The 13,392-nt window shown below is 39.2% G+C and overlaps 1 protein-coding gene across 4 annotated transcripts in view; it reads right to left on the bottom strand.

Moving 5' to 3' along the window:
• Window positions 1–13,392, bottom strand: part of tbrg1 (transforming growth factor beta regulator 1) — a 150,747-nt gene that overhangs the window by 43,639 nt on the left and 93,716 nt on the right. The window lies entirely within an intron of this gene.

Here is a 13,392-nt window from a genome sequence, read left to right as displayed (position 1 = left end):
TAGTCTTTACTTTTAGTCCAAGCATTTATTGTATTATGTATTATGTATTATGTATTTTTTTTCTCTGCACCCTTCCCAACCTGGGGTCCCTGCTTTCTACAGCTGAGAGACAGAATAGCTACAGATGCATTGTTTTTTGACAGATTTACCCACAGTGGAGAAATATCACAGATTTTGAATGTCTGACGAAAACTAAATTACATTTTAGTCCAGTTTTAGTCATCTAGATGAAAACTAAGCTTAGTTTTTGTCAGTTTTAGTCATCACAGATCTATTTTTGTTTGTCTTGGTCTAGTTTTTGTCATGGAAAAAGGCTGTCAAACATTTTTAGTCATAGTTTTAGTCTACGAAATTAACACTGTATGAGAGTGCTAATTCTTTTGAAATATCACAGAACTTCAGTAACTCTTGAAAATCTGAGGCAATGTGGATCTCCTCTGTTAAGAACAAAGCAGAGAGTTAACCTCATAGCAAAGCAATGCACCCTTCAGGAACACCTTAAGTCATAGGTTACAACTCCTAACTCGGTGAATATCTTCACTTATGGTGGAAATTAGTCTGATATCACAAACAAAAACAATCCATAACAAACATGAGCAAAAGAACCCTGGTAGTGATGGGTGTAGCATGGGGGGAAAGGGTACAGATTACTCAGGCCCAGAGCAGTCAGGGGCCCTTAAGAAGTCCAGAATTTTAGTTTATTTTTTCTTAGTAATTGATGTCATTATTGAATCAAAAGGCACTAAAATGATTGGTCAGGAAACTGATTTTTTTTTTTTTATCATGGGCAAAATAATACTGGGGAACCCCTGCCCCTCCCTTCAGAAAGTCCAAGTATTATAGTCCACCCCTAGCACTACAAGGGAGAGCTTGGAGGAGAAGAGAAAGGTCAGATGATGGAGAAGATGAAAGCAGAGACAGAGAGCAAGATGAGAATATCCAAGGAGAAGAAAGCAGGGACAGAGAGCAAGATAAGAATATCCAAGGAGAAGAAAGCAGGGACAGAGAGCAAGATAAGAATATCCAAGGAGAAGAAAGCAGGGACAGAGAGCAAGATAAGAAAAATCAAGAAAAAGAAGGCAGGGACAGAGAGCAAGATGAGGACAATAAAGAACAAGTGGGCAGGGACAGAGAGCAAGATGAGGACAATAAAGAACAAGAAGGCAGGACAGAGAGCAAGATGAGGACAATAAAGAACAAGTGGGCAGGGACAGAGAGCAAGATGAGGACAATAAAGAACAAGTGGGCAGGGACAGAGAGCAAGATGAGGACAATAAAGAACAAGAAGGCAGGACAGAGAGCAAGATGAGGATGATAAAGGAGAAGAAAGGACAGAGAGCAAGATGAGGATGATAAAGAGAAAAGATGGCAGGGACAGAGAGCAAGATGGTGATAAAGGAGAAGAAAGCAGGGCAGAGAGCAAGATGGGGATGATTTAGAAGAAAGCAGGACAGAGAGCAAGATGAGGATGATAAAGGAGAAGAAAGCGGGGCAGAGAGCAAGATGAGGATGATAATGGAGAAGAAAGTAGGGAAAGAGAGCAAGATGAGGATGATAAAGGAGAAGAAAGTAGGGACATAGAGCAAGATGAGGATGATAAAGGAGAAGAAAGCAGGGCAGAGAGCAAGATGAGGATGATAAAGGAGAAGAAAGTAGGGACATAGAGCAAGATGAGGATGATAAAGGAGAAGAAAGCAGGGCAGAGAGCAAGATGAGGATGATAAAGGAGAAGAAAGCAGGGCAGAGAGCAAGATGAGGATGATAAAGGAGAAGAAAGCAGGGATAGAGAGCAAGAAGAGGACAATGGAGGAGGAAAAATGCAGAGACGGAGAGCAAGATGATGGGGCAATGGTGGGGGGGGCAGTGTTGGAGGGCCTCGTACCAGAGTCTATGGCCTCACCTGACCAGGGGCAGCCCTGATGCTGCCCAGCAACCAAGATGCGGCTGCCACTGTAGGAAAAAAATATTGATTTATTCTCATTTTTTGGAACTGAAATTTTTAGCTCAATTTCTACTGGAATCTAAAAAAAATTCCAAATTCAAAAATTCAACATATCAAAATATCGATTTAAGTGCAGCAAAATCTGTGCATTCAGAAAAGAAATCTGCCCCTGCCTTCTTTCTAGAAAGAAGTGATCATATTTATTCCTTTAGGAAAAGTCTGCGACCAACAGCATTATAATTTAATTCAGCAAAGTTATAATACAAATGTGAAAACAGTCAAAATGACTGCCATGGTCTTACTAGTGTGGAGCATGATCAGAAATATTCTCTTTTCTAGTGCACTCGTGAGTTTTTATCTCCGTTAGACCATCAAAGCTGAAGTGCTTTCTGACTACAGTTTATCATTTTGAGGTCATACATCTGCCCTCCTGCTCCCTCAGTGTCAATACAGTTTCTTCCTGTGTTCTTTATTCTGTCACACCAAACAAATATAGCAATGATCAAAAAGTTAAAAAAAGGAAAAAAAAAAGTTTTAATTTCATTCAGTCAGTCTGTAGCTCTGTGATTGACTGGCAGCCAGTCTAGGGTGTACCCCACCTCTAGCCCAATGACAGTTGGGATAGGCTCCAGCCCCCTGCGACCCTAAACGGAATAAGAGGTGTAGAAATGGATGGATGGATAGTCTGTAATATTATGACTGTCTCCCTCTGGTTAGAAGTGTTATGCTGCACTTCATGCGTGTCAGAAACCCGTTCTCTCTTCCTCTTTACTGACTGAGAAGTAAGACTAAAACCAACTTCCACCACCTAGTGACAACAGGTTATTCCCCTTAATTGCAAAACCATGTTGACATACGAAGATATTCAATCTGAAAAAAACCCCCACTACAACACAAAATACTAAAGGAATTAAGTTGCTCTTTTAAAAATCACAGAGGTTAAAACCTCATTATGCTTAAAAACATTTAAAACCAAAGACAAATACAGACTATTATAAAAACCAAACTGCCACCAAAACCACTACCACTGAATCTTTTAAACACAGCTAATGCTGGATATTGTTGAATTATTATGCTTTTTATTACTGTTTCTTTCCTGTTTTATCTTTACATTCTATTGAACTTCATGAAAAGTGGTTTTGGGAAACCTTCTTTGCCGTCTCTAATCAGTGCAGTTCCCTAAACCTTTACTTCCCTACTGATAGATCACATGTAAACATGTTGGATGTCATGTCTTCAAAGCAGCAGGAGCCAAACCTGAAAATACAGAAGTAGTATTTCATAAAATGTCCTATCTAGTGTCAATAAACCATGGTGCTGTGTTTGATGCCACAGTTTTAACTTGTGTGACAAGTGTTTCAGTCATGTTTTTGTGAACTAAGAAGCATCAATGGGTTACATCAGCTATGCAGAAGCTAAAATGTGGCCGATTGTGAACAGAAGTTTTAACTGACAGGGTTTTAGCTCTATATCACTGGAGGTGTTGCACCAGCTGAGATTTTTCAACAAAGGCCCTAATATTGAACCTAAATCTTACACCTAGTACTGTAGTGTTGTAGTACTCGAGAATGGTCTTGGTCTTGAGACCAGTCTCCAGACCACATTTTGATTGTCTTGGTCTTGTCTCAGACTCGAGAGCATTTCTACCTGGTCTTGTCCCGGACTAACCTTGCAAAGCAGATTGATTCACACGTTTCTGTGTTTCTCACTGGCAAATCCATCTTGCAAAGCTCCCATCTGAACTGTTTGGGCCCGGTTAGAAAGTGACAGGACCAATCAGCGTCAAGGGGCAGTACTTTTGCTGCTAAAGCACCAGTTTCATCAGAACTTGATGAAATTTCTTTGTTAAAAGAAAAACAAAGAACAGCATTGACTTGTTTTATTTCAAAAATGACAAAAGTCGGGTACTGACATGTCTACAGTCGCCATGATTCGTGTTATGCAGCTATCTATGGAGTTTACTTGTCGGTAGCAGCGCACCTCGGTTTAGGGCTACAACGTCATGTGTCTTGTTGATCTGATTGGCCCGCAAAGATGTGACAGAGAACGTTCATCCAATCACCCTACGAGTTTTTACAAAGGCTCAGCCCTTTTTCCAAATGCCGTCTATAGTAGGTTTTCCAGATCGATGTGTGAAAAAAAAAAATCCATCTGCCGTGTCAGGTTAGTCTCGGACTGGCTGGACTTGGGATTTTCCACCAAGACTGATTTATATTTTGTTTCGGTTAAAAAAAAATTGCAGACAGCTCAGTGGAAAAGTCAAAAGTCATCTGCACCTTGTGAAGCCAGACATTTACCTTTGTTTAACAAGTTTCTTTAGTCACTTCCTGCCCATGCTCTCCCACACTGGTATTTTATGATGATAATTGCGATATGCGTCGTTGGTCATCAGCAACCCTCTCAAGCACCGATCACATGTTGAGATAACGTAATATCTAGTGAAACTTGTCCAAATGTGGGTGTTTGATTTGTTCTTTAATGTGCTGCTGATAATAAAAACTGTCAAAAGAGCAGAAACAGGAAACCAAAACCACAGAGTGAGGTGGGATGAAACGATGTAGAGAGCTGCAGGTGTGAGGCAGGGCTGGTTTTAGTCATTTCAAGGCCCGTTAGCTAAAAGTATCAATAATGAGTGGAAAAAAATTAGAAAGCATCTTTTTTATGTTAATAAAGCCACAGAACTACAGTAAAAGTCCCAGTGTGGGAGATAAATACCCAAATAGCCAACCATAATTCATCAGCTCTTTGAAAAGCATCTCAGAGCTCAAACTCAGCACATTCTAATATCTTTAAAAAAATCTTTAGGCCAGGTGGAACTTGCATACATGAAAAAAAATTGCTCATTATCAGTAACATATCCTTACCTCTAACACTATAGACATTTCATGTGGCCTATTCCATCCCATTTAATTACACAATAATCCAGCAATTCACTGTTGTATTTTATTTCAACTGTGGATCAGCTGATCTACGGACGTTTTTGGAATGTGGCTCTTGCTAAAGTATTTTAAGACAATATGGCTCGGGTAGAATAAGACTGAGTTCCACTGGTATAGACTGTCTGCAGATAGAGAAATATCAGTGGCAGGCAGAAATAAACTAGTTTGATTTGGAAAGAATGAGCAGCCTGAAAGAAGAAAGAGAGGAACTAGAATGGCCGTCTGAGGCGGCAGACCCGCGCCTAAGCAGCGCCACCGAGGAACTCAAGCTCCCAATGATTACTATGGTGTTCAAAATTTGAAGTGTGAGAAAAGCCGAACGGGTGTGCAGATCATCACCAAAATCTAATCGATTCTTCCCTGTCACTATCCCAACATTCCCTGAAAGTTTGGTGAAGATCCGACTTTCTGTTCTCGAGTTATCTTGTGCACAAACAAACAAACAAACAAATAAAGATATGGAACCCTTTACATAACCCCCTGCCAATTTCATCTGCGTGGGTAATAATAAATATATTTCTAGATATTATATACCACATTTATGTTTCAATAAATGCATTAATGGGTAGGTTTTCCAACATCTTTTCCATGAACTCACTCCAGCATATAGACCTTTAAATACCAATTCCTAAACTCACTCAGGCTGTTATTAGAAACAAGGAAGACCTCCTGAAGGCTCAGAAAAGGACATTCTTCCAAGTAAAAAAGAGAGTGAGCCAGATTATAGGTCCTGATAAATGCTCTACAACTAATAATGAATTAATTAAGCATTTTAAGTTGTGGAGAAAACAATTTGGTGCCATGTGTCAAGCAGTACCTGCAACCCTTGGGGCATTTATAGATACTTTTTCACCATAATAACACCAGGGGTTTGACTGTCACATGTTCACATCTTTGGGAAAAGCAAAACCAAAACAAAACAGAAAAAAATCCCCTAGCTTTAACAGCTTTTCCTGAAAGTTTAAACCCATTTTCTGAAACACTGGCTTAATTTCTCCAAACTCTGAACACTAAAGAAATTACCACATTGTCAAAACTCCACAAATATTTTGCAAAATCAAACACTTTGTACCCAACTCACTCACTAATAACCATGTCCTCTTGTCTCAAATCGAACTGCTTCCACTGAGGGGTGGAGCTAGGTGTTGCCAACATTAGGGGCTGAGCCCAAGACTAGGGCGTCCTCCCTGTGAGATTTTTTCTCCTTTACAGATGATATTTTCACCGACTTTAAGACATTTGTAATCATGGGATGCACATATTCTATTTGGGAGAACTTAAAACAAGAAGTCTTTAGATTTATGACAATGGTATTGTCATTTAAAGAGAAAGTTTTATATACATCTTTTCTGTCACAATGCTTTTCACCTTTACCTGATCAACAGTTTCATCTCCTGCCTCTTTGTCTTCACTTGCTTTAAAACAAGTAGTGACTTCACTTCCTCTTCCCTAATTTGTGACCAAAGCTGGTAAAAAGTCCTGCAAGTCGTCCGAGGTCATTTTTGAGTTTTTTACACATTATGAAAGCGTAGATTCCAGGTGTATCATACACCTTAATCTGGGGATATTTCACAAAGATATGCTCATTTGAATGTTAACTTCTAGTTTCTGTTTGTTCAGAGAAAATTAGGCTCAAAGTTTCAGGACTTTTCCTACCTTCAGGCAGGCCGGGAGATGGGCGTGAACAATAGGGCCACATTTACATAAAGTCCACCCAAACCAAGCTTCTGAATCGACTGGTGAGGCTCATCAAAATATTCCCATAGGAAATCCGCCTTCATCAAACTTTCACTGTCGAGTGATCCTGAAGTTTTCACGAGTCTGTTGATAATTCTTGCTGCCTCTTCATCGTCTCTTCTACTTTTCTTTGCTGCAGGGTGCATCTTGAGGCTTGCTGATAAAGGTGATAACTAGAAACAGCTGTAGTTACGTGCCGACAGGGGTTGGAGTTTGAGCCATGCGGTGTTTGTTATTGTCCATCTCAATGGGCGAAACTGGGGACAATGGCAGGCTGAGTGGCCAATTATCACCCAGCAGTTTTGCTTTCCCCTCCCCTCAATCTCCCCGCTGAAACTACAAAAAGAGGGCATTTTTAAACACAAAATTAATGCTTTTGAATATCACATTTGTGTTACTTTTTCATCAAATGAGTAGTTTAAATGTCGGACTTGCATAAAATGAGAAAAAAAACGAAAAATGATCATTTTGAAGAAAACGACTGTATCCATTTTTTTCAACCACCAGAATGCTGACTTGCAGGAACTTTATCTGGCTCGGTCACATTTCTCTTTTTACTTTTTCTTTTACTTCATGTTTGATGAATCTTCAAATCTGTACAGTCAGTTCCACCTCTGCCTTTTCTGTAATAATTCTCTTCTCTTGGTTCATCACACATTTCTCCCTTTCTTTTCCTGACTCTGCTGTTTCACTCCTTCCTGAGAATCTTCTTCTGTAAGGGTTTTTCTGTCCTTTCCTCATTTTTTCTTTAAAACTGTCCTTCACACATTACCTTTATTTACCTTTATCCTTCCCTTAACTAAACTCTAAAACTTAAAACAACCAAAGAGCAAACTATTGTACCCTTAAGTAGCGAAACATGTAGATTTACTTCAGAAATGGGGGGTCTGGAGGTCCACCACTAAAAATGGTATGGCTACATTAACTTATAATCGAGGAAAAATCCTCAAGTTAACGGTTTCCCCTAACCTCACACACCAGATGGATGTGTTTTACACATCCATCTGGGAAACCACTCATAGATGTTGTTTAGGAAAGGGCAGAGCTTTTGAAAAAAAAACTCGGAGGGTTATTGGATGAATGTTCTGTCTGTCGCATCTTTACAGGCCAATCAGAGCAACAAAACACGTGATGTCATAGGTGTGTGCCGCTGCCGAGGAGTAAACTCCATAGAGAGCTGCATAATGTGAACTATGGTGACTGTAGACATGTCAGTACAAAGATCTTTTGCGCCCCCCCAGGGGTCTCAGACCCCAGGTTGGGAACCAATGTTCCAGGCTATAGCCCAGTAATCTAGCTGATTCATGAGATGGATGCGTCTGTTTTTAGCTTTTAATCAGAGTGGTGAGTCTGGGGCTGAAACTTTAATGTCAAAGTGAAAACAGATTTCTTAAAGTGACTGATCTAATTTAAGAGGTCCAGCCATATTTGATAATGGTCTCACAGTTTGTGAAATGAAGATCCCCTGAGTGCCGTGAATGTGCCTCAAGTAATTGTAGTATAATAACACCTGTGTCTGGAAGGTCTAGTCACTGTCCAAGATCCAAGGCACTGAACATCCCATGGATGTTCAGTTAATTCCTTCATTAAGAAATAAAAGGAATGTGTAAATCTGCCTAGATCAGACTGCTCTCATAAACTAAGAGACCGTGCATGAAGGAGACTAGTGAGAGAGGCCACCAAGACACCTATGACTACTCTGAAGGAGTTACAAGCTTCAGCAACTGTGATGGGAGAGACTGCAGACAACAACTGTTGGCTGGGTTCTTCACCAGTTAAAGCTTTATGAGAGAGTGGCAAAGAGAAAGACACTGTTGAAGAAAACTCATATTAAATCTGGACTAGAGTCTGCCAAAAGGCATGCAGGAGACTCCATGGTCGAGTGGAAGAAAGTTCTTTTGTCTGATGAGACCAAAACGGAGCTTTGTGACAATCAGAAAAGACTCAAAACACTGCACATCACCACAAACACACCATCTACACTGTGAAGCACAGTGGTGGCAGCATCATGCTGTGGGGATAACTCTCAGCAGCTGGCCCTTGAGGGCTTGTAAGGGTGAAATGAATGCGGAAAAAGTCCTACTTGGGAGAAGATTTATTTTCAAGCAAGACAATGACCCGAAGCAAGCTGCAAAAGCTACACAGAAATGATTTAAAGACAACAAGGTGAATGTTCTGGAGTGGCCGAGTCAAAGCCCAGACCTCAGTCCAATAAGGAATTTGTGGCTGGACTTGAAAAGGGCTGATCACGCCCACACAGTAATTTCACTGTAGACTGAGAAATACTACAAAGAAAATCAGATGCAACAAAAATATCTTTTATCATTAATTGTAATATCCCATGAAGTGGCTCACTAACCAGTTAAGTCCTAGTTTGGCCATGATTGATTACGTCAGTATGTGAGTGCATTTCACTGGAAATTTTGTCCCACCTTCAACATCCTCTTCCTCCTTTTCCTTGATAATCTCCATGGCCTCTTTTTTATTCTGACTGATGATTGGAGCGTTCTTGATTTAATTGGATAAGAGCAACGTGAGTGTTATAATTTGAAAAACAAAACATAAACCCTCTCAGTAGATCACAATATCTCTGACTCTTAGACCTTTCTCTTCCTCTATTGTGACATTCACTACCACCCTTACTTACTACCACACATTCTCTCACCTTTTCTTCCTCTTTGTTCTTCTTCTGTTCAGGTTCCTCTTTGTTTAAAAGTGATTGTGACTCTGCTGTGTGAACTTTCATATAGACTGTGAATCAGTGTATGTAGAGCTCTCTAACAGCAGTGTCACTCTTGCTTTTCTACAACGAGGAACCTACAGACGCTTTAATGCGTGGTGGCGGAAACATAACAGAGGAAGAGAGAGGCCAGGCAGGCTGTAAGCTGTATTTATGTTTTTATTTTTAGAACACTCTGTGAGCCGTGTAACAGGGATTTTGTGCAGTGTTGTAGAGAATCGCACTTTATCTTGTGCAATCATCTACTAAAACAATGTGATCAACCTGAATGAATGAGAACTTTTAATCTTTTTCCCTCTTCTTATTTAAGCCAGAGCGTATGAGAAAAGCTGCAAGATAATAAACAGCAAAACTGTGATTGAAAGAAGCACATGATCCTATTTCCTTCCCTCCAGGGAAAAAATAGATCTCCCTCTATGAGGGCCTTCTGAGTGGATGAAATTTGCTGAAGTGCCCACTAGGGGGCTCTCTAAGTGCACAAAATGTGACAAGGGCCCTGTATTCAGCTGACTCAGTGCCTTATAGGCGATGCCCTCTGGGGCAGGGGTTCCAAAACTTTTCAGCCTTTGGAAAGCATCCTGTGACCCCCCTCTTCAGTTTGGTATCACTTCACCATAGTGCCATCCAAACAAAACAAAACAAAAAAGTGATAAAGTGCCCTCTAGAACAGGAGTTTTCAACCTTTTTTTTTTGCCAAAGGCACACCTAAGGTTAAGCCAAAAATGTCAATGCACTTCAAAATTGATACAAAGACTCTTTAAATAATGTTACAGTCAAGGCCGTCCATGGGGGGGATCGAGGGAAGAGCTTTCTGAGTCCCAGCCAACTGGGGGATCATGGAGGTCAGCAAAACCAAGGTCCATTTTTAAGTTAAGCTGTGATAACCAATATATTTAACCTGAAGAATAAACACTCTTATCAAAGTGAAAAAAAAATCATTTTATTTATTTGTGCTTTGGAATGATACAGCTTTCTTCAAAATCTAGTCCTCTTAAAACATAACTACCTTTTTATTGGTCATGTTATAAATGTGGATAGGTATGCTGGACTAAATAATTAGAGAAGTAATGTTGACTTCGTAGCTAGTTCATAATATTCCCAAATATCACAATGCCAGAAAATAAACCAGAAGAAATGAGAAAACTTCAATTAGGAAGAACTGAATAGTTGTGAAAGGAGACAACAAATGGGTGAACATTGGCAAAAATGGGTTGATGTGGCAAAAATTGGTCTAAAAGGGGCCAAACAAAGACAGAAATGGGCAAAGGTGGTTAATGGGGATTAAGAAATGTGGTAAAATTGGGCATAAAAGTTGTCAAAAGGGTGGCAAAAATGGGTTTAAAGTGATTGTTTTAAAGAATGGCAAATTTGGTCAAAAAGTGGCCAAACAGTTGCATAAACATGTTAACAGTGGCAAGAAAAGTGATTTACAAATGTGGCAAAATTGGGCAAAAAAGTAGCAAATTGGGTCAAAAGTGGAAGGTTATGGTAAAAACTAAAAAAAATGGTTTTAAATTGGTGAAGAGAAGAGGGCAAAATGGGTCACAATTAGCAAAAAAGTGGAGAAAAGGGGCAAAAATGGAGTGAATGTGACTAAAAGAAGTGACAAAATGGCAAAAAGCTGCAAATGGGTTTAAAATGTCAAAAGAATTGGTACGAATTGGTAGTGAAATTGGTTAAAGTGGTAATAAGTAGCATGAATAAATAATTTCATAATTTCACCGTGACTGCTTTGGGCCCACTCATTGGGTTTTTAAGGGGCTCAGCTAACTCTGTGGGAAAACCTGGTTACAGTACTTTTCATAAAGTTGTAGTAATAAATTATTACTACATCATTACTGATAATGTACGGTTGTACAAATTCCCAAGGGATACCTAGACTTGCCCTTGCCACACCATTTAAGAACCACTGCTCTGGAGTACCCTCTCAGCATGCCTCCTTAGTTTCCAAATTATGATAAAATGCCCCCTGCATTGTCATTTCACTGGAAAAATTGTGACTAAGTCCCCAACTGTGCCCTCTAAATTAACAAAATGTGTGCCTCCTTAGTTGACAAAATGGGATGAATTGCCCTCCAAAGTGACCTTTCAGTGGACTAAATGCAGTAAAGTGTCCTTTGTGTTGACAAAATGGGATAAATCCCCTGTAGGACGCTTTTTTAGTGGGAAAAATGTAGCAAAGAGCTCTCTAATGCCTTCTATATGGGATAAAATGATAATGTACCTTTCAATGGACAGAATGTGATAAAGTACCATCTGAGGTGTCTTCCTAGCAGGGTTTAAAAGTTAATAATTATATCTACTCAAATTTCTGTAATTAAGTAATTTTTCTGCTTTAATTTCTTGAGCACATTCCAAAATCAGAAATTTTACTTTTATCTCAGTATATTTTGGGGTAAGTATTGCACTTTAATGATCTTAAAAAGAATCAATTACTGAGTAAAAAACCCCAAAACTTTCACAATATAAAAAGCTTCACTCAGAAGAAATGTTACAAGCTAAGCTAAAGCAAGACAGTGAAAGACACTGGCTACAGCAATGTGCCTTTTCATTTATTATTGTTTATGTCAATTTATTGTTGTAATTGTTTTTCTGTGATGTTTTTTATCGTTGCTTTTATATCAAACCAATTGGTTGTTTTTTGCCTATGCTATTTTTGCATTTTAGTTTGTATTTCTCTGTACTGAAATAATGTGTTTTAATTGTGACTTTTGGGATAAATTTTGTTGATGTAAACATGATGAAATGTGTCGATAAAATCCAAAACAGTGATTTCTATCTCTCTCTATAACAGTGGGATAGAGGATGTCACAGATTGGTCACCTATGATACTGAAATTGTCATTCAAACGGCCCTTGATCAGCACCACAGACTGATTAATAACAGACTAAAACCTTCTCTGCCTGGTTTAAGAGGATCATATTTTCTTCACCTTTTGCATAATTTGTTAAATGACATTCTAAAATAGAATATCCAGATGTTTTGTAAACTTCAAGGACCATCAGCATTTTAATTTTATCTTTTACTTCAGAAAATTTAAATGTAATACAGATGTGAAAATGGTCAACATATCTGCTGTGGTTCTGGTGTTAAGGAATGAGGATGAACAAAGAAAAATATTTCAGCAGAAAGGTGTGTTGGTCATGGCTAGAACTCCACAAACTTGTTTGTAGATATGGCAGGTATTTGAAGTCGTATTAGGTGGATATTTACAGCAAATATATTGGTGAATAAATATGAATAAATAGATAATATAGATAAGTAACACAATAGTCATATCTACGAATACAATGATTACATTTTTAAGCCAACATCTGCAGGTAGTGATTTACTGATTATGAATTCGAGCATCACAATTTTCTTATTTTGGCTCTCACTTCTCAAACATTGTAAGTCCTCCACTGGTGAGAAGTTCTGCTCAAAGTCTGTTACGCTTTATTTGATTAAGCTTGGTGTTCAAGATTTCAAAGAAGGCCCATAAATGCATGTGACCTCCTTTAAACAGAGCAGAAAATGTCCATACACGACAACAGCATTACTCTGAAACATTGTGATGGTGACTGTGACTTTGATTGAGCTGACCACCAGGTGGTGCTGTTTCCTTTTCTGTCCATTAGAGACTGAAGCTGCTGTAAAGCCATGCATGAAGGAGGGATCAGCCCTTTGACTAAAGCTTTCTTCTGCTAATGTCAAAACAAACCTGATTAACCCATAGTTACTGTGTGTGTCTTATCTGGATGTGTTTGTGGATGTGAATTAGAGAGAAGAGGCGGGGAAAGGAAACACCCACCCAGAGGAACCTGCTGACAGAGGCTTGACTTTTCTGCTGAACTGGACTTTAAATAATAGCACAGGAAGTGCTTGTCATTTTGAGAAAGGAGACAATTTACACTTCCTTTGCCTTTCTATGAGCTAACACTTTAAACACAATAAGACTTCTTCCTCTGCTCTGATGGTATCAATATGACAAGCCACTATTTTTCTGACAGTGCAGATTTAGCTCAGCTGCTTGGTGCAAAGTCTTAACATGTTGT

The sequence above is a fragment of the Cheilinus undulatus genome, linkage group 2, assembly GCF_018320785.1.
Source record: "Cheilinus undulatus linkage group 2, ASM1832078v1, whole genome shotgun sequence".
Lineage (NCBI taxonomy): Eukaryota > Metazoa > Chordata > Actinopteri > Labriformes > Labridae > Cheilinus > Cheilinus undulatus.
This window is presented reverse-complemented; position numbering and strand designations above follow the sequence as displayed.